Source organism: Podarcis melisellensis, assembly GCF_964234715.1.
Source record: "Podarcis melisellensis genome assembly, chromosome: 10".
In the NCBI taxonomy this organism is placed as follows: domain Eukaryota; kingdom Metazoa; phylum Chordata; class Lepidosauria; order Squamata; family Lacertidae; genus Podarcis; species Podarcis melisellensis.
Window position 1 is genome coordinate 44629953 of NC_138542.1, and position 26164 is coordinate 44656116.

The following is a 26164-nucleotide window of genomic DNA, read 5'->3' on the forward strand; positions in this document are numbered from 1 at the left end:
ACCTTCTGAGCTCTCTCATTCTGCCCTCTCTAATTTGTTTTGCCACCTCGTCAATACTTTTTGATTTCAAAAGGCACTTGACCTGCTGGGTGGATAATTTTTTATGTGGCAACCCCTCCTTTTTATATGATTTTTTATATGCTTTGCTAGTCTGTATTTTATTGGTTTGCGCTGTTTTTATTGTTTTTGTTTGATTTCTTTTAATTGTTTTCACCAGTTATAAAACAACCTGGAGCAATGCAGATGCATTGGAAGGACACAGGGCGGGCACTACTACTGAGAAGGCCATCTGCCTGGTTCTCTGTAACTTCGCTTCTTGCAGTGAGGGAACTGCCAGAAGGCCCTTGGCACTGGACCTCAGTGTCCAGCCAGAATGATGGGGGTGGAGATGCTCCTTCAGGTATACTGGGCCAAGGCCGTTTAGCACCAACACTTTAAATTGTGCTCAGAAACGTACTGGGAGCCAATGTAGGTCTTTCAAGACTGGTGTTATGGGGTCTCGGTGGCCACTCCCAGTCACCAGTCTAGCTGCCGCATTCTGGATTAGTTTTAGTTTCCGGGTCACCTTCAAAGGTAGCCCCATGTAGAGCGCATTGCAGTAGTCCAAGCGGGAGATAACCAGAGCATGTACCACTCTGGCAATACACTCCATGGGCAGGTAGGGTCTCAGCCTGCGTACCAGGTGGAGTTGGTAGACAGCTGCCCTGGATACAGAATTGACTTGTGCCTCCATGGACAGCTGTGAGTCCAAAATGACTCCCAGGCTGCGCACCTGGTCCTTCAGAGGCATAGTTACCCCATTCAGGACCAGGGAGTCCTCCACACCTACCCGCCCCCTGTCCCCCAGAAACAGTACTTCTGTCTTGTCATGATTCAGTGTCAACATCCATCAGTGTCAACATCCATCCTCCAACCGCCTCCAGGCACTCACACAGGATCTTCACTGCCTTCATTGGTTCCAATTTAAAAGAGAAGTAGAGCTGGGTATCATCTGCGTACTGATGAACGCCCAGCCCAAACCCCCAATGATCTCTCCCAGCAGCTTCATGTAGATGTTAAAAAGCATGGTGGAGAGGATGGAACCCTGAGGCACCCCACAAGTGACAGCCCAGAGGTCTGAACACTCATCCCCCAACACCACTTTCTGAACATGGCCCAGGAGGAAGGAGCAGAACCACTGTATAACAGTGCCCCCAGCTCCCAGCCCCTCTAGACGGTCCAGAAGGATGTCATGGTGGATGATATCAAAGGCCGCTGAGAGAGCCAGCAGAACTAGGAAACAGGAAACAGCTTTCACCTTTGTCCCTAGTCCACCAGAGATCATCGACCAGCGTGACCAAGGCAGTTTCAGTCCCATGATGAGGCCTGAATCCCTACTGGAAGGGACCCAAATGGTCCACATCCTCCAGGCATGCCTGGAGTTGTTCAGCAATCACCCACTCAATCACCTTGCCCAAGAATGGTAGATTTGAGACTGGGTGATAGTTGACCATATTGGCCGGGTCTAAAGATGTCTTTTTATGAAGCGGTTTAATAACTGCCTCTTTCAGTTGGTCTGGGAAGGCTCCCATAGGTTATGTACAGAAACTGGATTTGGAATGGCTATGATTAATAGCACCCAACTGTGGCTTTCCCGGCTAATTTGGGACAGTTGGAGTGTATGTTTCTAGGCCTCAATAGTAGCACTTCTCCTACCCTAACAAGCTCTGGATTTGTATTCACAAACAAATGTAATTAACTATAAAGTACAGTAATCTGAAAAATATAGTAGTTTGAAATCATTCATACACATTTTTGAATATGTACAAAACAAGCAAGAGAAAAAATCAGAAACAAAAATTACAGTAAACCCACATCCCCAATAAGTATAGAAAATTGTTGGATATAATACCATTTATGCTACCATTTATGCACCTTACAGCTTATTTTACGCTCTTCCATACATTCAAAGGCAGGTAAGCAATGGTATTGATTAGAGAACCTGGGAGCTTTCTTTCAAAGGTGTATTGAAAAAGAATGATTCCCACTCTCCTATCAAGACAGAAAAATATTTTAATGAAAACATGACATATAATTGGACACTAATGCAAACAAAATGTTATCCGTGTACGTTAACTTTTAACAGAGGGAAAACAGAATAAACTACCTACAAAAAGAACCATGAAATAGTGAGAAAATACTGCAGCAATGCATGGAGGGATAAGTAGAACTAACATCTTCACTCCATAGCAACAGAAGAAATCAGTAACTAGGGGTGGAGCAACAACAACCAAAGAACGAGTACAAAACCAACCATGGGCTTCTGTACTATAGCACTATATATGGGCAAATTTTCTCACATTTTCTATATGGTCAACTGCTCATCAGTGTCCACACAGAGCTAAAAGGTATCTAACGATGTAACATAGTCAAAAATTTAAGCTGAAGTAGTGATATGTTATATTTCATAGGTGACCAACCTACAGCCATACCTCATGTTACATTTGCTTCAGGTTGAGCATTTTCAGGTTGCATCCCGCGGTGACCCGGAAGTACTGGAAAGGGTTACTTCCGGGTTTAGCCACTTGCGTATGCGCAGACGCGCAAAATGATGTCATGCATAGAAGCGGCGAATCACGACCCACGCACACACAGGCGCTGGTTGCGTTCTGCTCATGTTGTGAACGGGCCTCCGGAACGGATCCCGTTTGCAACCCGAGGTACCACTGTATAGCAGTTTGGTATCACAAGCAGCATAAGCAGCAGGAATTTGTGGCACAGTATGGGAGCCTGTGGGCCTAATTCTGGCTTGAATTCAGGTCTGCATTCAGGCCTGTTTCCCTTATGCTGACTCATGCCTTTCTCACTTATGCTTCCTGGTCCCTGGTACAGTATATTAGAGGCAAAGCAAGACCAGTTCATGGCAAATGCACTGTAGCAGGCACTAGAATGGTATTACCTCAAAATTAAGAGGTGCTCCATATTGGCAGAAAAGGTTGACCACCCTTGTGATCGTTAAATTATAAATAAACAAAGTGTATACTGATTCAACAAATAGGTAAAGGTAAAGGCACCCCTGCCCGTACGGGCCAGTCTTGACAGACTCTGGGGTTGTGCGCCCATCTCACTTAAGAGGCCAGGGGCCAGTGCTGTCCGGAGACACTTCCGGGTCACGTGGCCAGCGTGACATCACTGCTCTGGCGAGCCAGAGCCGCACACGGAAACACCGTTTACCTTCCCGCTGGTAAGCGGTCCCTATTTATCTACTTGCACCCGGAGGTGCTTTCGAACTGCTAGGTTGGCAGGCGCAGGGACCGAGCAGCGGGAGCGCACCCCGCCGCAGGGATTCGAACCGCATTATCTGTAATCAATAATACAACAGTTTCAGAACAATAGCCAATAGGAACAATTTTATCTCTCTATACACATACACATCATAATCCATAATCAAAGTAGAAAATATTTATTTTAACCATAACCAATAATTACTACAGAATTTCCCCCCTAATATTCAGTTTATCATAATTATCACTAAATACCTATAATAATAGCCTTTGTAAGTTATGGGAGAATTTGTTCTGTACCTATAAAGCAAATGCTGTATTTTCATTAATGTCTGTATTATAGTTCTGCTTCATATAAAGAATAAAAGGTATCCAAAGCTGTTCAAAATTTTGCTTCTTTTGTTTAACTTCCCATAAATATACTGTTTTGATTAATTAATCAGTTTTAAAAAAAATTAAATACATACTTTAGCCCACCCTTAATTGTCTGTTACCAGGAGAGGATGAGAGGTTAAATAGCTCTGTCAAATGTTGGGAGAAGGGGAAAATTGGGGTTGGGAGAGAGTCAGTGTCCACTGCTAAGAGGAACTCTGGCAGAGGGTGGTGAGCTTTGCCCCAGACTCACATTTCATCCTTTCTCCTCCTTCCCCCATAAATCAGGTAAAATGCTTCCAGTTTTGCCACCTACAAATGGAGTGGTATGACAGAACAGTATTTTGGGATGGCTTTTCTCACAGCCCTGTCCTCACAATTACTTGGAAATAAAGGCTTTTTAGTGTATTACCTGAGTTTGCCATCGCTGTACGCCGGCTCCCTCAGCCAATAAAGCGAGATGAGCGCCACAACCCCAGAGTCGGCCACGACTGGACCTAATGGTCAGGAGTCCCTTTACCTTTTTAATTTAGCTGGGAGCTTCAGTCAATTGTGGCTTTGTGATTAGCATGCCTATATAATAATACACACATTTCCAAACATGTGTTTGTCCTGCCCACACATCACATTTTTAGGTGTACACTTAAAATTTCTTTGTGTACACCTGAAGAACATATTGTGTGAAGCAGCCTTAAACCCTGATGATTTCAGTGATCCTTAAATCCACTTTGCTGTTTATTAAGGTTATGAATGTGTTAATCTTATTTCTGTAGGTTACACATACTAGATCTTTGAGCCTTGAAACGTTTGTCTTCTGGACTCTTTGAAGCTCCCCTGCATTATTTCCAACCTGTCAAAATAAAGGGTGGGGGGATGAACTCTTTTACTTCAGAGTAGTCAGTCTAGAATAATTAGAAACCCTTGGTTCTGTTCTCAAGAATCACAGATCAGCATTAAGCCCACGAATTGGAAACGTGAAAAGCGCCTGTCCTCTGCCACTCCTCATTTTATGTGCAAAAGATGGGGAAAGTCCCCCGAAGGGAACCTCGTCAGGATTAACAGGTGATCTTGAGCATGCAGCTTGAGACTACAATGCATTGAAGCCCTTTGTCTTGGCTGGGTTCCAGTTTGGATGAGTACTTCTCTCTCCCTGTCTGAATTTCCCGTTTTTTATTCCAGCCCTTGATAATCTCCAGCCCTCCCAGTTTTGTATGTGTAATGCGGGTGGCAGGCGGAGAGCCGCTGTCTCCTTGTAGCCCCCCAGATCTTTGGGGATAAAAGGGGCTGTTTAGAAATGTAAAGGTGTTACTCAACACCTCTCTGGCTTTGTAATGTCCCCTTTAGGCGTTTTCCGAAATCTGCTGTCATTTGGAAGTGTGTGTGTGTGTGTGAGAGAGAGAGAGAGAGAGAGAACACGTCTTTCCCCATCTCTCTCTCTCTCTGAATAAGAAGAATGTGCTGAGCCCTCTGGCTGGGAGCCAGGACTCTCTGTGGAAGTATAAATCGACCCATCAGGGGAAAGGGGGGAGAGAGATTAACGTTGGCCGTCTTCATTAGTGGGTCCCTTGAGGAAGCCGGGGCTGCCAGGAGCTGTGAATGAGACCAGCTGGGGAAGGGAAGGGAAGATTCGCGGTTTTTATCACTCCCTTTAGAGTCTCCTGAGGAGAGGAGAGAATGATAGCGGCGGAAGGACATAAAATGAAGGAAGGAGCCGAAGCGTTGTAGCAGAGCGCTTGCTGCCTTCTGATTGGACGAAGGGGTATTTGGCTGCTAGTCCACTTCTCCAATCAGTGCCCAGTGAGCTGTTTGGACTACTTGGCATGCTAATTGGGAGAAGAAGAGAGGAAATTGGCCCCGTGGCAGCGCGATGCCCTGCCATGCCAAACAAGCCAGAGTAATTACACTCGCAGCACCTTCATTATATGGGTTTTCAGGGTAACCAGAAAGGAATAATTCTCCTTTTCTCCCCCCCCCTTGGCGCTTTCATCCAGGTAATTTTACCCCAGCCCTTCCATGCTCTTTGCATACTTAACCCCTTCCTACGAAATCTGTCTCCCTCAGGCCCGAGTCTTTTGTGCATGCAGGGGCCTGTTTTCACTTGCATGCAAGTTTTGCCTTTAGCCCAGGTTGCTCAGTATGGGAGCGATTGCAATTTCTGGGTTGGGAAGCGTTTCTCTCTCTCTCTTTCTCTCCCCCCCCCCCCTTTCTCTTTTGTCTAAATCTTGAAGAAACACATTTCTTGGTACAGTCCTTGACAGATTGAATTGTGATGGAGCTGCTGCCGGTACAATCCAGTTAAAGCTAGTCGCTCCTCCCCCTCCCCTTTCCTCCTCCCCTGTTTCTACATGCAGAGGAAGGATGCAGATATGACAGCTCTGGCTCTTGGAGTTCTTTATTCATAAATACAGGTATGATGACACTCTCACTGCCTGTCTGAACTCTTGATCTCTAGGGAATCACAGACGGGGAAGTTTGTAGTCCCTTCCCCCTTTTGGTCCCTTACAGGCTCACCGTTTGTCCGGAAGGGGATTTGTGAGTGTGTGGTAAATGTGCCGCTGCTTTTTAGCAATGGGACAGAGAACTGGTTAAGATATAAACAAAGGCTGGATACACAGGGACCTGGCTTTGGCAGCCTTTCCTGAGACTAAAAGGTCCACAGATAGGTGGATTCCAAGAAATGATTAGATTCCACATTGCTAACACAATGCAGGAATTTGGGCAGAGTTCAGGCTATTCCCTGTCTTTTCACAACCGCCTGGCACTCTCTGAAACCAGGGACTTGGAACAGGTGCTGTTCCTTCCTTGGCTGAAATGAGCATCTAGTCAGCCAGGAAAATTGTAGCTCTAGCTTTGAATGCCTGCCTTTTCCCTGTGGAATGAGGCCTGAGTGATTCCCTTCCAGACAGCTGATCTGACAGTGCTTCCATTCCTGTTCTTTTTCTTCTTTTCAGTCCTGTTTCTCTGTGGATAATTGAAGTCAAAATGAGCATAGAATGGTTAAACAACTTCCAGGGTTTGTCTTTTATTTTTCCCAGATCCTGGGTCAGAGGTTTATGTTTGTGAATGGAAGAGAGATTCTAACTAGAAATTATGCCAGAAATACATGTGTATGTGTGTACCTAGACTTGTCTGCTATTCTCATGTGTGTTCTGCAGATAGTGACAAGGTGGATTATTATTTTCACAAGAGCTTTGATTTCACTAATTTCCTCTCAATAATCAGCATATTACATTTCTAAGGTGCTTAGAATCCATGATCTCTCCTACAGTGTTATTTGATCACAGAAATTGCACCATTATTCTACCTCAGAAAGGTGAAGATCAAAATAACTGTGGTTTAGATTATAATTTGCTTTGTTCATAATTTGGTATTGTCAGTTAATATGGATTGTTGTTCCTGTTTTATATTTGTAACTGCCATGGCCTTTGGTCAGTTCAATTCAATAAATTACTTTCCAAGACAAATGCAATTTGTCTGTATCGTGAAAATAATACCTAGTGAATCCTGTGTAATCTATAATATTATATGCTCATACTACCTCACATACATTTAGAATCATTACAGCAAACTTACGAGGTAAGCCACTATTAATACTGTTGACCAGTTCTCATTGGACTTGGTGGGGTGGAGGGAGAGGCAGTGAATGGTAGGTGGAGCCAGGGATCACAATAAAAGTGAAGCCAATGGTAGATATATCGATTCCCCTCCCATTTTCTCCTATACATTTAACAGCAGTCTGATATACAAAAAGTAAACAGGTGAAGCTTTGCCAGTGGTGCAAAAAACATCCAGCCTGAGCTTCTGTGATTATCAGCTGGCATCCATCTAAGTAAGTCCCACTGTGGTCAAGGAGATTTACTCCATAAAGCATAGGTTGCAGCATCTATCAGTTTATTCAGAGTCCCTTTACAAGGGAGGAAGACTCAAAATATTTGGCATATTTTCATTTGTAACAAAGCTTTACTTTTCAGTGTGTGGATGCTGAAAATGAAGTTCATCAGTTTGCCAGGATGCCATGAAGCTATAGATTAAAGCAAGTTTATTTTTTGCACAGCAGGTTGCTCTTAAACTCACATGAGCAGAGCCAGTAAAAATAAGTTGGCAATCCTGCTGTTGCTATGTAGTCTAACAATATGTTTTGAGTTGTGCATTTGCAAGTAGGGTTACCATTTCTTTCTCCTTTTTCTTCTTGATTAATCCCCAGGATCACCACTTATGAGATAATTTTATTTCCGTTCCTAGTCCCAAGTACAAGATAGATGCTTGTGACATCCATTTTGAAGTAACTGAGTTTTTATACATGAGTACAGTACAACATTATCTCCTAAATGGTCCTGGGATTCTAAATAATTTGTCCCCATATAAAGAAGAACCTTGGAAATGCAAAGTGTTCTGCTTCATTTCTTTGCTGTGAGAAGTTTTGGAAACTCTGCAACTGGCTTCCTTTTAGAGTGGTTTGCTGGGCTGATCAGTGCACAGGATCCAGCACAAAACTCACTTGTCTACCTAAAGACAACTGAGAAATCATACAGACAGATGTGCTCAAAATACGGTACTTGGTCAACTGGAGTGTCTGGTTCCTCAATAATAGGCATAACTTCTCTAAAGAGCTAAGGCAAACCTACCTGCTCAACTGCCCTTTATTTCACCAGCTTCCATTGCTCTTACTTCTCATATCCTAATTCTAACATATTAATATCTTCTTCTTTTTAAAACATTAAAGTGGGGGGAAATTCTGGTGATTTCTATCGTGGTAGTTTTACTCAGCAACGGCGGCAATATCTTTCTTTAGAATTTTACACATAAAAGTCTTATTAAAATCAACTAAGACTGCAGTTCTCTTCTGCCTTACCTGGGAGTATGGCTCATTGAACTCATTGGGACTTACTTATGAGTAGGCATTTATAGGTTTCCATTGTACACTTATGGTTTGTTGACAATTTTCTTGTTTATTTTTTGTAAACAACTTAGAGGTTCTATTTACAATTGAGTGGTATATAAATGTTGCTAAATACAGTGGTACCTTGGCTTACATACACTTCAGGTTACATACGCTTCAGGTTACAGACTCCGCTAACCCAGAAATAGTACCTTGGGTTAAGAACTTTGCCTCAGGATGAGAACAGAAATTATGCTCCGGCGGCACGACAGTAGCAGGAAGCCTCATTAGCTAAAGTGGTGCTTCAGGTTAAGAACAGTTTCAGGTTAAGAACGGACCTCCGGAATGAATTAAGTATTTAACCTGAGGTACCACTGTAGAATAAATTAATTAACCCATGCCTGACTGTGTGTGGGAGAAGGTTAGATAAAGCAAACAGATTAAAAGAAGAAATAGGTGTATTACTGGGAGTTGAGAGACCTGTGGTTGTTGTTGTTTAGTCGTTTGGTCATGTCTGACTCTTCGTGACCCCATGGACCAGAGCATGCCAGGCACTCCTGTCTTCCACTGCCTCTCGCAGTTTGGTCAAACTCATGCTGGTAGCTTCGAGAACACTATCCAACCATCTCGTCCTCTGTCATCCCCTTCTCCTTGTGCCCTCCATCTTTCCCAACATCAGGGTCTTTTCCAGGGAGTCTTCTCTTCTCATGAGGTGGCCAAAGTATTGGAGTCTCAGCTTCATGATCCGTCCTTCCAGTGAGCACTCAGGGCTGATTTCCTAAGAATGGATAGGTTTGATCTTCTTGCAGTCCATGGGACTCTCAAGAGTCTCCTCCAGCACCATAATTCAAAAGCATCAATTTTTCGGCGATCAGACTTCTTTATGTTCCAGCTTTCATTTCCATACATCACTACTGGGAAAACCATAGCTTTAACTATACGGACCTTTGTTGGCAAGGTGATGTCTCTCCTTTTTAAGATGCTGTCTAGGTTTGTCATTGCTTTCCTCCCAAGAAGCAGGCGTCTTTTAATTTCATGACTGCTGTCACCATCTGCAGTGATCATGGAGCCCAAGAAAGTAAAATCTCTCACTGCCTCCATTTCTTCCCCTTCTATTTGCCAGGAGGTGATGGGCCCAGTGGCCATGATCTTCGTTTTTTTGATGTTGAGCTTCAGACCATATTTTGCGCTCTCTTCTTTCACCCTCATTAAAAGGTTCTTTAATTCCTCCTCACTTTCTGCCATACAATGTGGTATGTAGACCTGTCATATGTAGAAAGAAATATTATCAAAGTTGCATTGGCACACTTGAATTGAGATTGTTGTTAAGACAATTGATGATGATGATTTGAGTTGTACATATTCCCTCCCCCCCTTCTTGTTGAGAAGTTAGGGCACAGAAAAAGGGACAAAAACTTTAAACTCCTGAATGGCTTGTTCAAGCAAATTACCAGAAGAGAACCTGTCAAAAAATGTGACTTTGTGTACCAGAGACAGAAAGGCTGTTTACTATTTGGGTTGCTGTATTATTATTATTGTTGTTGTTAGATTGCATGCGGCAAAAACAACAAGGAGTTTTGTGGCCTCTTAAAGTCTAACAAATATATTGTGGTAAAAGATTTCATAGATGCACAAAGTGTTTTCCTGAGTTGGACACAGACACAGACACACACATGGTTGGGAAGCGTAACTGTAAAATTTCTACTTGGGCCAGTCAGTGGAAGGTGGTTTGGGAGAGAGAGTACTATATTTTTGCTGTGCCAGCTACAGCTGCTGTGACAGAGAGACACATATTGGACTTATTGCTGGTCAGTGGGCCAGTTTAGGTCTAACATAGGCACCCCCAAATTCGCCCTCCAGCAATGCTGACATAATAGGGAGGAGGCCATATTGCACCACCATCTTCCAGATATTACTTGGGTTCCAAGCTTTCTACTCAGTAGCTGGCTAGTACATCATTTGGTTAAGTTTGTAGCCCAGAAATGGGAAAACTGTGTCCCTCCAGATGATGTTGGACTACAGCTCCCATCATCCCTGACCACTGGTCCTGTTAGCTAGGGATGATGGGAGTTGTAGTCCCAAAACAGCTGGAGGGTCGAGTTTGGGGATGCCGGTTCTATCAGGTACTTTTAAGGGCCACTGAGAGAAGAACAAGAAAGAATGGCTTCAAGATTTTAAAGAAACATGGGAAAATCTTCATAACTATAACTTGTGCAATGGAATAAAGAAGCTGTGTCATTTCATTAAACTCCCTTCCCCCAGCAGAGAGATTTTTGATCACCTGTTGTGAACAGTTGGAGGAATCCTGTAATTACTTAGATGATGAACAAAATATCTTCTGATTAAGTGATTCGCTGTTACATTTGAGTTCCATATTACAACCCCCAAATATTTTTATTCTCTTAAAAAAAATACACGTGTGCGTGGTGATGAGGATTGGGAACATGGAGGAAGAAGTCTTAACTTTTTCTGTTCACACTGTGTGGACCCAACCCAAATTACTTTTCCTCCAATGACTGCTTGTTGAATAAGGAATTTATGTTGGTAGGTATAATGTGCATTTTGATGACTGGTAGGCACATGGCTCAAAGAAATCTGCCGGAAGACTTTGTAAGAATTTTGGCTACCTCAGGAAGGTGTATTTTGCGAGAACAATTTGATAACCAGGATGGGCACTCACCCTTAGGGCACCAGACTGCGTTCAGGGACTGAGGACTCATCCACACTGCACTTGTCCCATGCATGGGTCTGAGAGTTTTCTGTTTGTTCTGTGCATTCTAATCTTGGGTCTGAGCAGTTTTTCGTTTATCCCACGGCTATTTACAACTGAATCAGAACAAACATCAATCTGCAAAAAGAAGAGTGGTGTTTGTTCTGATTCAGCTGTAAACAGCAGGCTTTCTTGGGGGGGAAAGGTGGAACCAGTGTGAATGAGCCCTCAGTGTTTGTTGACTGTACCGTCTGCAGTGAGCTAGGGCAAAATTAGTGAGACATAGCTCTGGACTCTTTTCATGGCCATTGCTGGGAAAGCCTGGGAGCAGTAGGTGAATCCAGCACAAGCCACACAACTTGGCAGTGCGACTCACAGCATGGAAGGGGACTTTAATTGTGCCCCTTGACCCAGGCATTGTTTTATCATAGGGCCAGCCTTGTTGATAATCCTGGGTCAAGAAGAAAAGTAGTTATAGTTTGGGAAAGCTATGAACAGCCGCTATTGCTGATATTCTAAGTCAGCTTACCCTTTTTAAAATAATAATAATAATAATAATAATAATAATAATAATAATAATAATAATAATAAGTTGTTCTTGGGGGCTTGTTTTCAGAGTTGCCTATGTTTCAACCACATACTAATGGTTGTGGATAGGAATTAATATTTTGCTACCGCGCAGTTGTACTCTCATTCTCTTCAGTGCATCTCTAATGCTACAATTTGGTTAATGTTTATTCAAAAGAACATCCCAGCCTAAGGTTGCAATCCTATACAAACTTACTTAGGGGTAAGGCCTATTTGACTCAATGGGACTTATTTCTGAGTATATATGCATAGGATTGGGCTGCAAATGATGGATTAAGTCAGGGGCATGTGGAAATGTGGGCTCTGGGGGTGGGTGGGAATCAGAAAGGAGGGGAGCCTCTTCCCTACTTTCTTTATCTCCAATCCATGGTATAGTATTCTGTTCACCCAGTATGGGAGGGAACAGTTTTTACTCCCTTTGGCTCAGTCTTTTGGGATTTTGTCAATAACAAATGATTTTGCTGTGCCTTATTTGCATATTGTTTTTAAAGCCTCTGCATCATCCTGTTCTTTCTCCCATCCCCTCCTTTCTTCCCCCCACCGCAATAATTCTCTAGACGTTTATTTCTTCCAGCCCCCTCATAATACGTCTTTCATTTTGTTCTGATTTCCAATGCCCAGGAGCAAAGAAATGAAGAGAAATTGAGAAATAGTCTCCTTCTTTTTTTCTTATCCGGGAAAGGGAATTCCAGGCAGGCAAAACTGTCAGCTTGGCAGCATGAGAGAGAGACTCCATCTTTGAAATGTGCAGAACATTGCTGTCAATCCCGAATGATCTCCTTACAGTGCCACACATCACAGTTCCTTTCTTGTCAACTGTGGATGGAACTTCCCTTCAAAATATTACTGTCATCTTCTTCTGCTTTTACAGGGTCAGAAACCAGGATTAGATGCAAGTCATAGAGCTGTCCTTTATGACAACCTCCCCACCCTCCCACACCTTTGCATTAGTGATATACCGGTACTTCCACTAGCGGCATCGAGTTTCTGTGCAACGGCAGGGAGGTAGCTTTGCTGTAGGAGTGTAGCTTGTTTTGATTTGAAAAATGAAAATGAACACCAATAACAGCCCCCCCCCCCAATGTCAGGGGTACTATGCAGCCTTCAGGTAAAAGAGTTAAGGATCCAGCCACCTCCAAAGGACATGTTTTTCAAAAGAAAAGAAAAAGAAAAGGCTCATAAAATAATGTGGAATTGTTGAACAGAGGGGTATCCGTGTTGGTGTTTGCTAGTTTTTTAAAAGCCTGTGTAAGTGATTTCACACTGGATTTTCACATTTTGGAGCATTTGGGTTCTAAAGAAGTAAAAATAAAAAGCATTTATAAAGAATTCCTTAGAATGGTTCAATTATAGGTAGAGGACAAGGAGAAGATAATTCTGTTGCCCATTATCAAAAACAACAAAAAGCAGGACTGTTTGTTTAGACATCTGGTAACTGCTTGCCAGCTTGTTAGAGATACCAGTCAGTTGTACAGCCTTAAAAGTGGACATAATTTTTGGAGGATGAGGCTGGCAAGCTGTGTGCTTCCATCTTGTCCATTGATTTAGGAAGCTAGATGTGGGCTGGCTTGAGAGGATGACAAATGTCTCTCGGACAGGTGGAGCAATAGTTAAACTGCTGAGAAAACCTTATTGGAATCTACCATATTGGGTAAGTTCTAGCCCATTTCCAATATTCACTGTTGGGGTACGGTCCTTAAAGATGTGGTTCTAACCCATCTTAAGTTTTTCCTGATGCTAGATTTTCTAAATCCATCTTAATCCAAGTTATTGCCTAGATTGGAGACTGAGATGGCCTGGTAGCACCCTAGTAGTTAATCAATTTCAGGAACTGGACAGAGGTAGTTATATCCCTGTAGGTTTTGATGGACCTCTCAGCACATTCATGACCATCTATTGTAGTATGCTTCTGGACCACTTGGCTGTGGGCATCATTTTATGGTGTGTCTGATCCTTCCAGAGAGTAGCTGTCAGTAGCTGGTGCTGAGGGACTTCTGCTTACCATCTTGACCATTGGCTTACAGTGTCATGAGGGACTCTTGTCCTCCATGCAGTCTCTGGGATGCAGTCTCTCCCTGCAGTCTCTGTCCCCCCCATGAAGTCTCTGGGAGGGATTGCCCAGGAGTGACTCAACTTACTTCTCTTTCCATGTCATTGTAGAGATACTGTGGTGTTCTGAGATCATTAAGGGACTGCAAAACAAATGGAAGCTTAATCCAAACAATGTATAAGTACTCTTGGATAGTAGGGCTGCCAACCCAGTGGCAGTAATATAGCCTGTTTTGGATGGATTTGCAAACCGGGAACAAAGAAAGCTGCACAGATTGGTAGCGTTGCTCAGTCTGTTCCAGCTAGCTGCAGCACGAATGTTTTTGCAAGTAATGTTTATTGAGCATGAATCCCCCTCCCCCATTGCTAAACAAAAAAATCAAGCAGGAACGCTATCAGTCTGTGCAGCTGTCTTTGTTCCTGGTGCCTTCCATAGCTGATTACTCCCACACACAAAAAACCATGTTGCTGTGCATGGGATTGTTCTCTGCCTTGAAAAACCAGATTTGCATTGGGGAAAGTTGACCAGAGAAGCTAACCTGTAACCCTCCAGATGTTGTTGGACTATAGTGATTGGGGATGGTGTGAGGTGTGGCCCAACAACATCTGGAAGACCGAACGTTAGCCACACTGCCATAGACTACTGTCTCAATTGTTTCTTTTTATGCACTACTGCCGCGACCTGCCCCTTTACACCTCACTCCTTAAAACTGTTCTCCTGGTTTGTTGATCTTTGTCTAACTTTTTCAAAACCCTCAATTTTAAAAAGCAGAAGTTTGCAGCTTGGTTGTACTTCTGCACCCAGCTTTACTTCCAGTTCCCTAGGCTGAAGCAGTGGCCAGGAGCTTAGGCTGGTATACTGACTGTGCAGATTTCTGGAGGAAGCAGACCTGGGCATAGTTAGGCACACACTTAGTATTTTTAAAGCACATATGCTGCTCTTCAGTCATGTTTCCAGGGTGATTTAAATACAAATACAACAGAAGAAAAGAAGAAGATACAGTAAAAATGAAAACCACAGCAGAAGCTAAAACTACCGTTTATAAACCTAGGAAAGCTGGGAGAATAGAAATGATTTTGTCTGTCATGAAAAGGATAACTAACAATGATGCTGGCAGATGGACCTCCCTAGGGATGGAGGAGATTCCATAAACAGGACAAGGCCACTGAGAAGGCTCACTCTGTAGTTGACACTGGCCTTACCTCATATGCCTTGGTTACATGAAGATCAGATTAGTGTAATGTACTCCATATGGAACTTCCTTTGAAGAGATTTTGGCAACTTCAGCTGGTATGAAATTCAGCTGCTAAAGTGCTGACTGGAGCTATATTTTTTTCCAAGGATGTTACTTCATTTTTATATTGACTTCATTGGCTGTCAGTCTGTTCTGAAGGACCGTCAGAAGGCAGTCCTCTCTTTGAAGGTGTATTCTGTTGGAGGGCTTTCCAGTTTGAGTCTGCTTTAAAGGTAAGAAAGCATGAAAAAGGAGAGCAGGAACCTTGAAGCTTCCCATCCACAGTTAGCAGCACCTGGTCAGCAGGGGGAGGAGATGCACCAAGTCACCTGATGCCTTAAGAACACAAGAAGAGCTGGCTGGATCAGGCCAGTGGTCCATCTCGTCCAGCGGCCTGTTCTCACCATGGTCAACCGATGCCTGTGGGAAATCTGCAAACAGAACCTGAGCACAAGAAAGAACATTTCCACCTGGCAGTTTGCAACAACTCTATTCACTTCCCCAATGTGGAAAAATATATGACATATATTTTTATTTAAATTTTGGTAATTATTTCTTGTGACTGTAAATATAAATCATGTGCAAATTGCTGTTTTATTTTGTCCTCTTTATCTGATGATGCAAACCCTCCTTTTTGACACTGCACAACTGACCATCCTAATTCAAAGTTTTGAATCGAGGCACAATTCACCTTTACAACCCTAAACAAGTTGGGACCTGTATACTTAAAGCAGTGTTTCCCAACCGGTGTTCCGCGGCACACTGGTGTGCCGCGGAACGTTGCCTGGTGTGCCGTGGGAGGGAGGCGGGCGAGTCGGGCGGCGAGAGGCGGGGTGGCGGCGGCGAGGAGAGGCCGCCCAGCGCGGGGCTCTCGCCGTCTGGCTGCCTGCGTGGCGCTGACGTCACGGGGCTGTAACGTCGAAAGAAACCCGGGAATCCAGGCTGCGGACAGCCAAACTTCGCCTTTTCTCTATGGCCAGCTTTCATCCTATCATATGCTAATACGTCTACGGTTGAAGCTGCGGAAGGGCGGAAGTTCCTGCGGGGAAGAACCGTCCGGTGAGCCCCGCGATCTTGGGAAGCTGAGTTCCCCCCTCGAGAACCGCCCCTCTCCCGCCGCCCTTCTTCTTCTCCGCTGCCCGCGTATGGTCCCGCCGCGTAGCATCCTCTCGGCGCCCAGAGCCCGGGGGGCTTCCTGCTTGCCATGGCGAGCGGCAGCAGCCTGGTGGCGGTAGCTGGCCTCGCAAAAGCTCCCGCCGCTGGAGGCCCCTTTGCGCCCGCCGGCCGCCTGTCGGCCGCCTGCTCCTGGGAGTGCCGGGCGGACCTGGCGGGAGTCCTGCGCCTCGTCCCGGAGGGGGAAACCGACCCCTGGGACCCCCGCTGAACGGGTGAGGAAGGCGCCCGAGACTGGGGGGGGGGATACACACGCCCCAGGTCGCGGGCCTTCCTGTTCTCTGGAAGGAGCCCCGGGAGCCGTGGGAAGGAGGCGAAGGGCAGCCGAGACGGGGCCTCGAGGGGCTTGGCGGGGGGCTGCCCCTCTTCCAGACACCCCCCAACCCCCCAGAATGACCGCCAAATGCTGAACAAGCATCAAACAACCACAGAGGCTTCTGCGTCGTGACTCAGCGGGCAGAGTGTAGGTGTGTTTTTGCACGAAAAGGATCGCAGGCACATCAGTTCCGGGGGTTGATCCCTGCCTTGGAAACCTTGGAGAGCTCCTGCCCTCCAAGTGCAGACCCGCCGCTGTCAACTTTTTCCACATTGAACCCAAACACATTGCACTTGGGGGACCAGCTTCTTAAATCTTTGGCCATATAGTTTGCACGGTTGCACTTGGCACTGCGACCCAATTTGGATCAATTGGAAGACCAGTGGGTGTAGCAGCAGCCTGGCAAGAATAGGCTCTTGTCCTCATTCCACTTTTTCAATCCACCCTTCCCCCTCTGGGGTAGCTTTACTTGCTCTAGAACAGTGGTTCCCAACCTTTTTTTGGGCCATGCCCCACCTAAACATCTCTAAAATCCTGGCCCCCCCCCATGACGTATAATTCTTATTATTCAAAAAGTGAATAAGTAAAAAGTGACCTTTCCCCATCTGGCATGGTGGTGTGCCTCGAGATTTTTTTCATGAAACAAGTGTGCCTTTGCCCAAAAAAGGTTGGGAAACACTGACTTAAAGGACTCTCTCATCTCATGCAATCCTGCGATCCCTTAGTGGGATAAGCTATTTTGTGTAACTTCCTCTCTCTTTTGTACACAGAATCATAGAGTTGGAAGGAAGGCTGAGGATCATTTGGTCCCCCATTTCGTGTTTGTGGAAAAGAGTGTGCTCAGAAGTGGTGCCAAGGATGTAGAACTCCTCTCCCTAGTGGTCTGCTTAGCCTCGCTCCTTTGGTCTTGAGTTGTTGACTGAAGAACTTTTAATTTATGTTAGCCTTTGGCTTCCCTTTAGTGCAGTAGTGGGGAACCTGTGACTCTCCATATGTTGTTGGATTATTGGGAAAGCTAACCGAGGCTGATGAGAGTTGGATTCAAGCAATATCTGGAGGAGTACGGGTTCCCTACCACTTGATTTAATATGGCCTTTTTGCTTCCTTTGGTGAATGTTTTTGTTGATTATAACTTCTTTATTGTTTTGAGGTTGTTGTTTTTAAGTAAGTATTTTTAATTTGCTATGAGCCACCTTGAGCACGTTGTTCAGAGTGGAAAAGTGGGGATTTAAAAATTCCCTAAACAAATAGGTAAATAAAAATAAATACCGCAAATAGATCCTTTAATCATACAGAGGGGGCAGTCATGGCGTGTTGTTGCTCCTTAGTTCTTTTTGTAATGTGAAGATTTGTTGGGTGGATAATGCTTTTGCAGATTCTGGGACTGGATGAAATATTCCTGTATATCAAAGCCACGAGGAATTCAGTTGCTCAGTAACTGGTGGGGAATGTATGCTAATAAAAAATACTGTTTGATAATATGAGAGTCATTACTATGCTATAAGAGGACAGCTGCTGGAGGCCTTAGCAGTCAGTAATGCCCTTGGGGCTTGGAGGCAATCCAGCCATCTGGGAGCAGCAATATTTGGGTGATCTAGTGCTGTGCTGGAACTGTGTGTGTGTGTGTGCTTGTGTGCGTGTGTGTGTGCGTGCGTGCGCATACACCATCTTCTATCTGGAAGAAAGTTATTTAAGTCAAATGCTGTTTTACTACAAACTGTTGGAAGGCTTTGTTTTTTTTAAATAATTTTTATTAACCGACCAATCAAATCAAATCAAATCACATCACATAAATTCCGAATTACAAAACCGATTTTAAATTTTTGTTGAGGGGACCCATATTTCAAGTTCCGAAGGGGGATTCCCACCATCTTCTTGCTACTGCGTTAATATCCAAATCAGTCCAAATAAAGTTCATAATTCTATCCAGTCTTATCTTGCTGTTTCCACATCTCATCTTGTTCGTATATTTTTTCTTTTTTTCTTTATGATCTCTTCTGATAATCTCCTTAAGCAGATAAACACCAATTATATCCTGTGTGAATTTTTCCGTTCGTCCAATCCTCATATCAAGATGGTTTCCATATATCATCACTTTCATAAATAACATCGCTCTTTCCATCATTAATCTCAGGATCTGTCGTTCTTAAGTCCCACTGAGGAGTCTCTCCCACAATATAAAAACAGCTCTTTTCCTCCTCCCAGACTCAAGTCCTCCAACAGAGCTTGCAACATGGCGACGGTATTTTTAACTGCGTCATTCCAAAGCTCTTAAACTTTCCACGCTCTTCTTAAAACATGCTTTGGTTAGAAAATTTATCTCCACACAGTCGTAAATCCACAGCTTAAGTCATTAAAACTGCATTTCTGACGTGAGGGGGGGGATTATTGTTTAATCACATAGAGGAAAGAAAGGAAAGTTTTTTTCCCCTCCCCCATCCAGTCCCTTTGCCATACCGAGTCTTGGCATATCTTCTCATGATTGATTCTTGTTCCTCCGACTCGTCTTGTTTATCAGAGAACTCTTCAGTTAGCAGTCTTTACTCCCCCTCCTTCCTTGAAATATGTGCATTCGCTTCTTCCTAATTGTTCCTTTTGAAGTTATTGCAGCTAGCGGCGCAGATCAGAGACAGCGTCCAGGAGCACCGAGATCCACAGGAGGGCATTCTGCCTTGTGCCCCCATCCCCACAAATTCGGGGGTGGTATAGGGCACAGCAGGCAAGGGCAGCCCCCCCCCAACCCTGGGGGGGCAGGGAGGCTATTTACTCCCATCACAGCCTCCTAATTACCTCCTGTGGGTCAGAGAGATGTTACTGTCAGCCATCTTCCGATGCACCCCTAGTGGCCCCTCTCAGCTGTTGGAAGGTTTTGAACAGGAAAACGAGTGAAATAATTGCACAGCACTATTCTCATATATATGTAGAAGAGAAGAAGAAGAGTTTGGATTTGATATCCCACTTTATCACTACCCTAAGGAGTCTCAAAGCGGCTAACAATCACCTTTCCCTTCCACCCCCACAACAAACACTCTGTGAGGTGAATGAGGCTGAGAGACTTCACAGAAGTGTGACTGGCCCAAGGTCACCCAGCAGCTGCATGTGGAGGAGCGGAGATGCGAATCCAGTTCACCAGATTACGAGTCCACCGCTCTTAACCACTACACCACACTGGTGTAGTGTAATGTAGTGTGTGTTTGGACACAGAATTTTGAATTGTCTGGGGAACTTTGGAACATGTAGATGAACAGAAATCACACAGCCGATAGTTTACTATGTAAATTTGGATAGTAGGCTTTCTGTTCCCACAACTAGATATTTAAAAACCATAACCTTTATGATTTAATCTTCCGATCTTTATTGGAAGGTACTGTATAAGCCTATTGAAGGTAGAAGTACTTATTTTAAAACCTAGACTTTTGTCTCTAAAATTTCTAACACTGCCGTCCATCCTGATAAGTTGTTGTTTCCAGCCATTGCAATACTTTCAGGAGACTCCCAGTTTTCTGGAGATTTGCTTGTCTCCTGAGAGTCATGTCATGAGCAAAATAAATAGTCTCATATATTAATACATCAAAACTAGATTGTGATGCTATTATCTTCTTGGTTTTTGTGGATATCGATAAAAAGGCAGTAGTCCAATGAGTGCCACTCAAGACTGAAGTATAATTGGAATTAGTGGATCTCTGAAGTCTGAATGTTGGCAAATTTCTCTCACCCATGATCTCCTCCCCCTTTGATCAGTTAAATGTCGTTTTTCTCTTTGGTTGTACAACCAAGACGTGGCAAGTCAGAGACCTCAATAGGCAAAACAGAAATACTTCTTCATTCATCTCACTTAAAAAAATAAAAATAAAAAGGGAAATGCACAATATAGCTCTTTTGAAAATTCTTCTGTGTCATATCCAGAAGGGATGATAAGGTCTTCGGTGCGGGAGGGTTCACTTCTACCAATTCCCTGCTCTCTGTAATGGGATAGAATTCGCTCATACTTACACCAGTAAGCCGCAATAAAAGGTGACCCAGAGATCCTGAGGCAGAGATATAGAGGCGGCTTATCACTTGGCCCGAGATGACATCACAGCTTCCTAGTTGATGATGGTCGAATGTTGAACTTGGTAGATGCCACTTCAGATTCCAGTTCAGCCATGATCTTACAGAGTGGCCTTGAAAAAGATGTACTTGAACAAACAAACCCTGGTTACCTGAAAAACTGAAATCCATCTTGCATGTTTGCTGTGAGGATTAATAAGTAGGACTGTAAGCCACAATCAAATGCTAAGGTGATGGTGATATATACAGTTCAGTGCTTTTGAAAAGGGGCAGAACTATGCAGCACAAACCTATACATGTTTACTTAGTTTCAGTAAATGAGATTTACTCTCATGTGAGTGAGTTTAGGATGGTAGCTGTCACACATTTCTTGATTGTCAGTCATTTATTGTGCAGGAACACTGAGCACTGCAGCCTCCATATCATGTTGGGACTTCAGCCAGGAGTATGTGTGCGTGGATCAGATCCTTCCAAATTTGTTTTCTCACAGGTTGATTGTCCTTCCTGGGATATATAGAGGCTCAGTTTGCACACAGCAGGAAGCTGAACAATAGCAAAGATTGTGGCTGCTTTGCATCCCCGCCCTCCTGCCCTGTCCTCCTGCTACCCAAAGCCAAGCCATGGAGTGGCTTAGGTCTGAACCTGACTTGTGGTTTCCTTATTAAACCACAAAGCTGAGTTTGGACAAAACTTTAAGCCCAACCATGGCTTGGCTCAGGGTAGCACATTAGGAGGATGGGGTGGGGAAAGATCACAGCATCCATTTTTTATTTGCCTCCCCAAATCTGATTTGGAGGGCGGGGGAACCTGCAGAAGAAATTTAGGGAGTGCATGAGGGAGGAGGGGCAGACGTCCCACTGGGCAAGTGTGAATTCTTGTGCTGACTAGATTCTTACTTAGCGCTAGCCCCTTACTTCAAGACTTTACCAGTGCAAGATCCTGAATTGTTGCAAAAATTATAAAATAACACGACATGGTACTGCTGGCATTCTCTTGCCTCTCTCATCACCCCTAATATTTTTACACTGCAGACTGTTCTGGATGGGGGTCTATTTTGTGGCCTGTCCAGCTGTCCATTTCAATATCATGTTTCTTACAGGGGCTGTTGGCAGATGATAAGGAGGAATTGACAGGACAGTACCTTAGAAGAAATCCTGTATAACTGGACCACAAGAGGAATGTGGTATTAGCAATCATCAATTAGTTCCAGAGTTATAACCTAAGACATGAAGGTTCGTTCCCCCCATAAATCATTATTGCATATGTGATATGATTGCATCTGCGACATTTGGCAATGGGGAGGGATTGGTGTGTGCAATGTAGTGTCATGTTATGTCTGTCAACACTATTTCATTAGCAGCTCTTTCATAGTACCTGTCCTTTTGTGGGCAGATACACACTTCAAGAGGCAGATGAGTTTCCTGCATGCCTCCTTATGGATTAGCAGCAAACTCTGCTGTGTAAAATGTCAGTCAGCCCTGACATCAGCCAGTTCATACATGCACATCAATTACTTTTTTATTACTAGATTATTCTGGGTTTGATGACTGGCAACAGTTATCTAAATGACTCAGTTAGAAGTTTTGTATTTAAGGTCATATGGGATGATACAGAAGTTCTATGCTGTTCTTTCTCTGATGGCTCATTCACACAAACCTTATAGGTCGAGCTTCCCTATCACCTCAGATGTGAAACTTTGAAAGGAGTCAATTCACATATTCAATTGCCATTCATTGAGTGAGAGGAAAGAAGAAGAAGAAAAGTTTGGATTTGATATCCCGCTTTATCACTACCCAAAGGAGTCTCAAAGCGGCTAACATTCTCCTTTCCCTTCCTCCCCCACAACAAACACTCTGTGAGGTGAGTGGGGCTGAGAGACTTCAGAGAAGTGTGACTGGCCCAAGGTCATCCAGCAGCTGCATGTGGAGGAGCGGAGACGCAAACCCGGTTCCCCAGATTACGAGACTACCGCTCTTAACCACTACACCACACTGGCTCTCCAGTGATTAGTGATAAAGCAATGATTCGCTTGTCCATTACTGTATTGCGCATTTGTGAACCAGACCTAAAGTAAGGCTGTGTTTATGCTTCCCTTTACTGTGCACTCACTGCATTTCCAGTCTTGGGTTTTTCATCCATGTTCACATGACACTATCCAAAATGCTTATGTACCCTGTACATAGTTATAAATGACACCTGTTTGATGTTATTTCTCAAATCAGCTTCACACCAACTGGAATCCTTAAGACTCCTCTCCAGCCTACATGTGAACACCTTTGCTGAGGGTAAATGCATTCCCCTTCCCTCATAGAATCATAGAGTTGGAAGGGACCAAAGGGTCATCTAGACTAACCCCCTGCAATGTCCCTTGGTGTGTACACAAACAGAAACAAATCTGGCATTAATTTGACACAAAAGTACAGTATAGCATTTCCCAAAAAGTCCCTTTGTGCTGGAAATTCTGTCTCTTACAGAACATGAACTTTCATATACTCTGGGGAGAAGCAGTAGTAACACATCCAAAGGAGTGTTACGCCTTGTCTGTAAAGAAGAGGGAGGGAGGGAGGATCTGTTAGAATCTTTATTCTGAAAGCAGCTACTGCAGCTACAAACAAAATGCTAAGATTTTTATTTGATTAAAGAATAAGTGAATACTAAAAAGTAATTCTAAGTTTTATTTTACTCAATACTAATTCTTTCTGAAGTATGCAGTCACAAACTAAAAATAACCTAATCTCTTTGTGTTTAAAAGTAAGTATAATTTTCCTGCATAACTAGCTACTTTTTCTTATACTTGTGCCTAGGTTGACCTTTGAATGATATTACCAACAGAGGACAGCGCCAGTGTTGCCTTTCCAGGGTCTTCAAAAGCTATGTAAATTATGAATAATGCGTTAAATTAGCATACCTCCTTTGTGTAACATCTAATTGCTCCCCCCCTCTGTATTTTAGAAGGTGTGATTTTTGTGTATCTAGCTTCCATTTCATACCATCCCAGGCAGGAAAAGAGGGATGGAGTGAAAGGAAAATTAACTAGATGTAAAAGAAAAAGAAAGGGACAAGAAGAACAGGAGCCTAGTTTTGGATGATATGTAGTTAATGTAAGTTCAAAGAAGACCTGCTCCTATTGTAAGACAAGAGGTGTGGAACATCTTTACACTCCCTTATGCCTGAAGCATGTCTTCCTTCACTTGCTTTTAGTTGCAGTAACAGAGCAATTCTGGTGTTCATGTCTGCCAGGAAGCCACACCTGCTGACTTAGAAGCTCTGTTCCAATTTCAGATACAGTACTTGGGAAAAGATTGTCGTTACATAAGGAGGAAGAGGAAGGAAGAATTTGGCACTTGCTCAAGTATAATCTTTGTTCCCTTAAGAAATGTCCCAAAGATGAACTGTAACATTCAGAACAGGCTGTACAGCAGATATGGCCTTAGATTCCAACTCGCGTTAGTTCTAAGCAGCAAGGTCAGCGATGGCAGAAACTGTGGTCCTGCATCATCTAGAAGGCCACAGATTCCCCATCCCTACTACGTGTAACTCAGATTTAGGCCTGCTCCCACAACACTCTTCATAATTCTAACTAAATTGCTAGCTGTTGGATCTAGTGCCATCCTTGGTATTGTATTTCGACCTCAACTCATACACTTGCTGTTGCATGTTCTGTGTTTCTTTTTTTTTAAAAAAATCTACAACAACAACAACAACAATAATAATAACAATTTATTTATATCCCGCCCTCCCCAGCCGAAGCTGGGCTCAAGGCGGCTAACAACAATAAAATAAGATAACACTTTAAAATCATTTCATTAAAAAATTACTTCAAATCAAATTGATGGCAACCATTGGGTAGGGTTCTGTGAAGATTGCCAAAGAAGGGAGTCAGGCTGTGCCCTGGCCAAAGGCTTGGCAGAACAGCTCTGTCTTGCAGGCCCTGCAGAAAGATGTCAAGTCCCGCAGGGCCCTAGTCTCTTGTGGCAGAGCGTTCCACCGGATCGGAGCCACAGCCGGAAAAGCCCTGGCTCTGGTTGAGGCCAGCCTAACCTCTCTGTGGCTTGGGACATCCAAGATGTTTTTGTTCGAAGATCGTAATTTCCTCCGTGGGACATACCAGGAGAGGCGGTCCCGTAGGTACGAGGGTCCTAGGCCGTATAGGGCTTTAAAGGTTAAAACCAGCACCTTAAACCTGATCCTATACTCCACTGGGAGCCAGTGTAGGTGGTATAGCACCGGGTGAATTCACCGGGTGAATGCAGCGAGGACCCCTGCATTCTGCACCCGCTGGAGTTTCTGGGTCAGTCTCAAGGGCAGCCAAGGGCTAGAAAGACAGTTGAAAATGAAAAGTTAGAATAGGAATGGGAGGCTTGTGGCCTTCCAGATGTTTTTGGAGTCCAGCTTCTGTCATCTCCAGCCCACTCAGTCAATGGTCATAGATGATGGGAGTTGTAGTCTAACATCATCTGGAGGGACACAGTTTTCCCGTTTCTGGGCTACAAACTTAACCAAATGATGTACTAGCCAGCTACTGAATAGAAAGCTTGGAACCCAAGTAATATCTGGAAGATGGTGGTGCAATATGGCCTCCTCCCTATTATGTCAGCATTGTAGGCGTAGTGATGGGAGAAAATATTTTTTCTGTTTTTTATATTCCCTCCCTTTTTCTTCTCCCCAGAGAGTATTCCTGTTAGTAGGCTAGCGTGAAGAAGCGAGCCTAAAAGGGGAGAAAATGGAATTAACTATCTACCAATAAACATGTCCAAGTTTATTTCATTATTATGGCTTTCATGTATGTTGGGGACCTTGGGATTGTTCACACGCTCACAATTATAACGCCATAAGGATAATGGGGCACCAGGGGAATTATTAAGCCTTAAAGCTCATGCTAAAATATCTGACACAGTCTAATCTTATACATGTTTATTTGGAAGTAAATCACACTGTTTTGATTAGGTTTTGTTTTCAAGCAAACCTGCAGAGTATTGTGGTCTCAGGCTGCAGTCCTATGCACATTTGCTCCCAAATAAATCCCATTAAATTTCACAGTAAATATGCATAAGATTAGGTTGCACATCTTATTGTTTTACGTAGATTCATAGCATTGCAGAGTTGGGTCATCTGGTTCAACTCCCTGCAATACTGGAATATCAACACGCGGTCCCCATCCAAATTGAAACCATCCCAGACCCTGCTTAGCTTTACAAATATGCTAGCTGTTTTACTGCTGCACCACAGAATACAGCACCATAGGCAAGGGTTTCTAGAGAAAAGTCTGTCAACCACTTCTGAATTTTCAGAGATGGGCCAGCATGGCTTCATAGATATTGGGCTCTGAATGCTGTACAGCCCCTTAGTCTCTGCCAATGCCTGCATTCAACCATGTTTAGGTATAATCCTTGAGAAATTCCAGAAGGTGTTTAATTATGCTTAAGCAGAGGAGGCAAACACCCTTTTGCTCCTTGTGTCTCTTTATTTGGAAGGATTTCATTAAAAAATCAACCTCAAAGCAGAGTTCTTCAGGTGGGCTTATAAAGG

The 26164-nt window shown here is 43.8% G+C and overlaps 1 protein-coding gene across 10 annotated transcripts in view; it reads left to right on the forward strand.

The window, feature by feature from the left end:
• Positions 1-26164, forward strand: part of TCF20 (transcription factor 20) — a 186565-nt gene that overhangs the window by 43822 nt on the left and 116579 nt on the right. For 4 of the 10 annotated variants that reach the window (XM_081928632.1, XM_081928637.1, XM_081928638.1 and 1 more), the window contains exons 3-4: positions 21735-21867; positions 23440-23510. The exons of 2 other annotated variants lie outside the window; for them this stretch is intronic. The gene's annotated coding sequence lies outside the window, so the exon portion shown is untranslated. Of the gene's footprint in view, positions 1-5605; positions 5627-5924; positions 6044-21734; positions 21868-23439; positions 23511-26164 lie in introns of those variants that run through there. 4 more of the 10 variants (XM_081928642.1, XM_081928641.1, XM_081928643.1 and 1 more) reach the window with 4 other exon arrangements.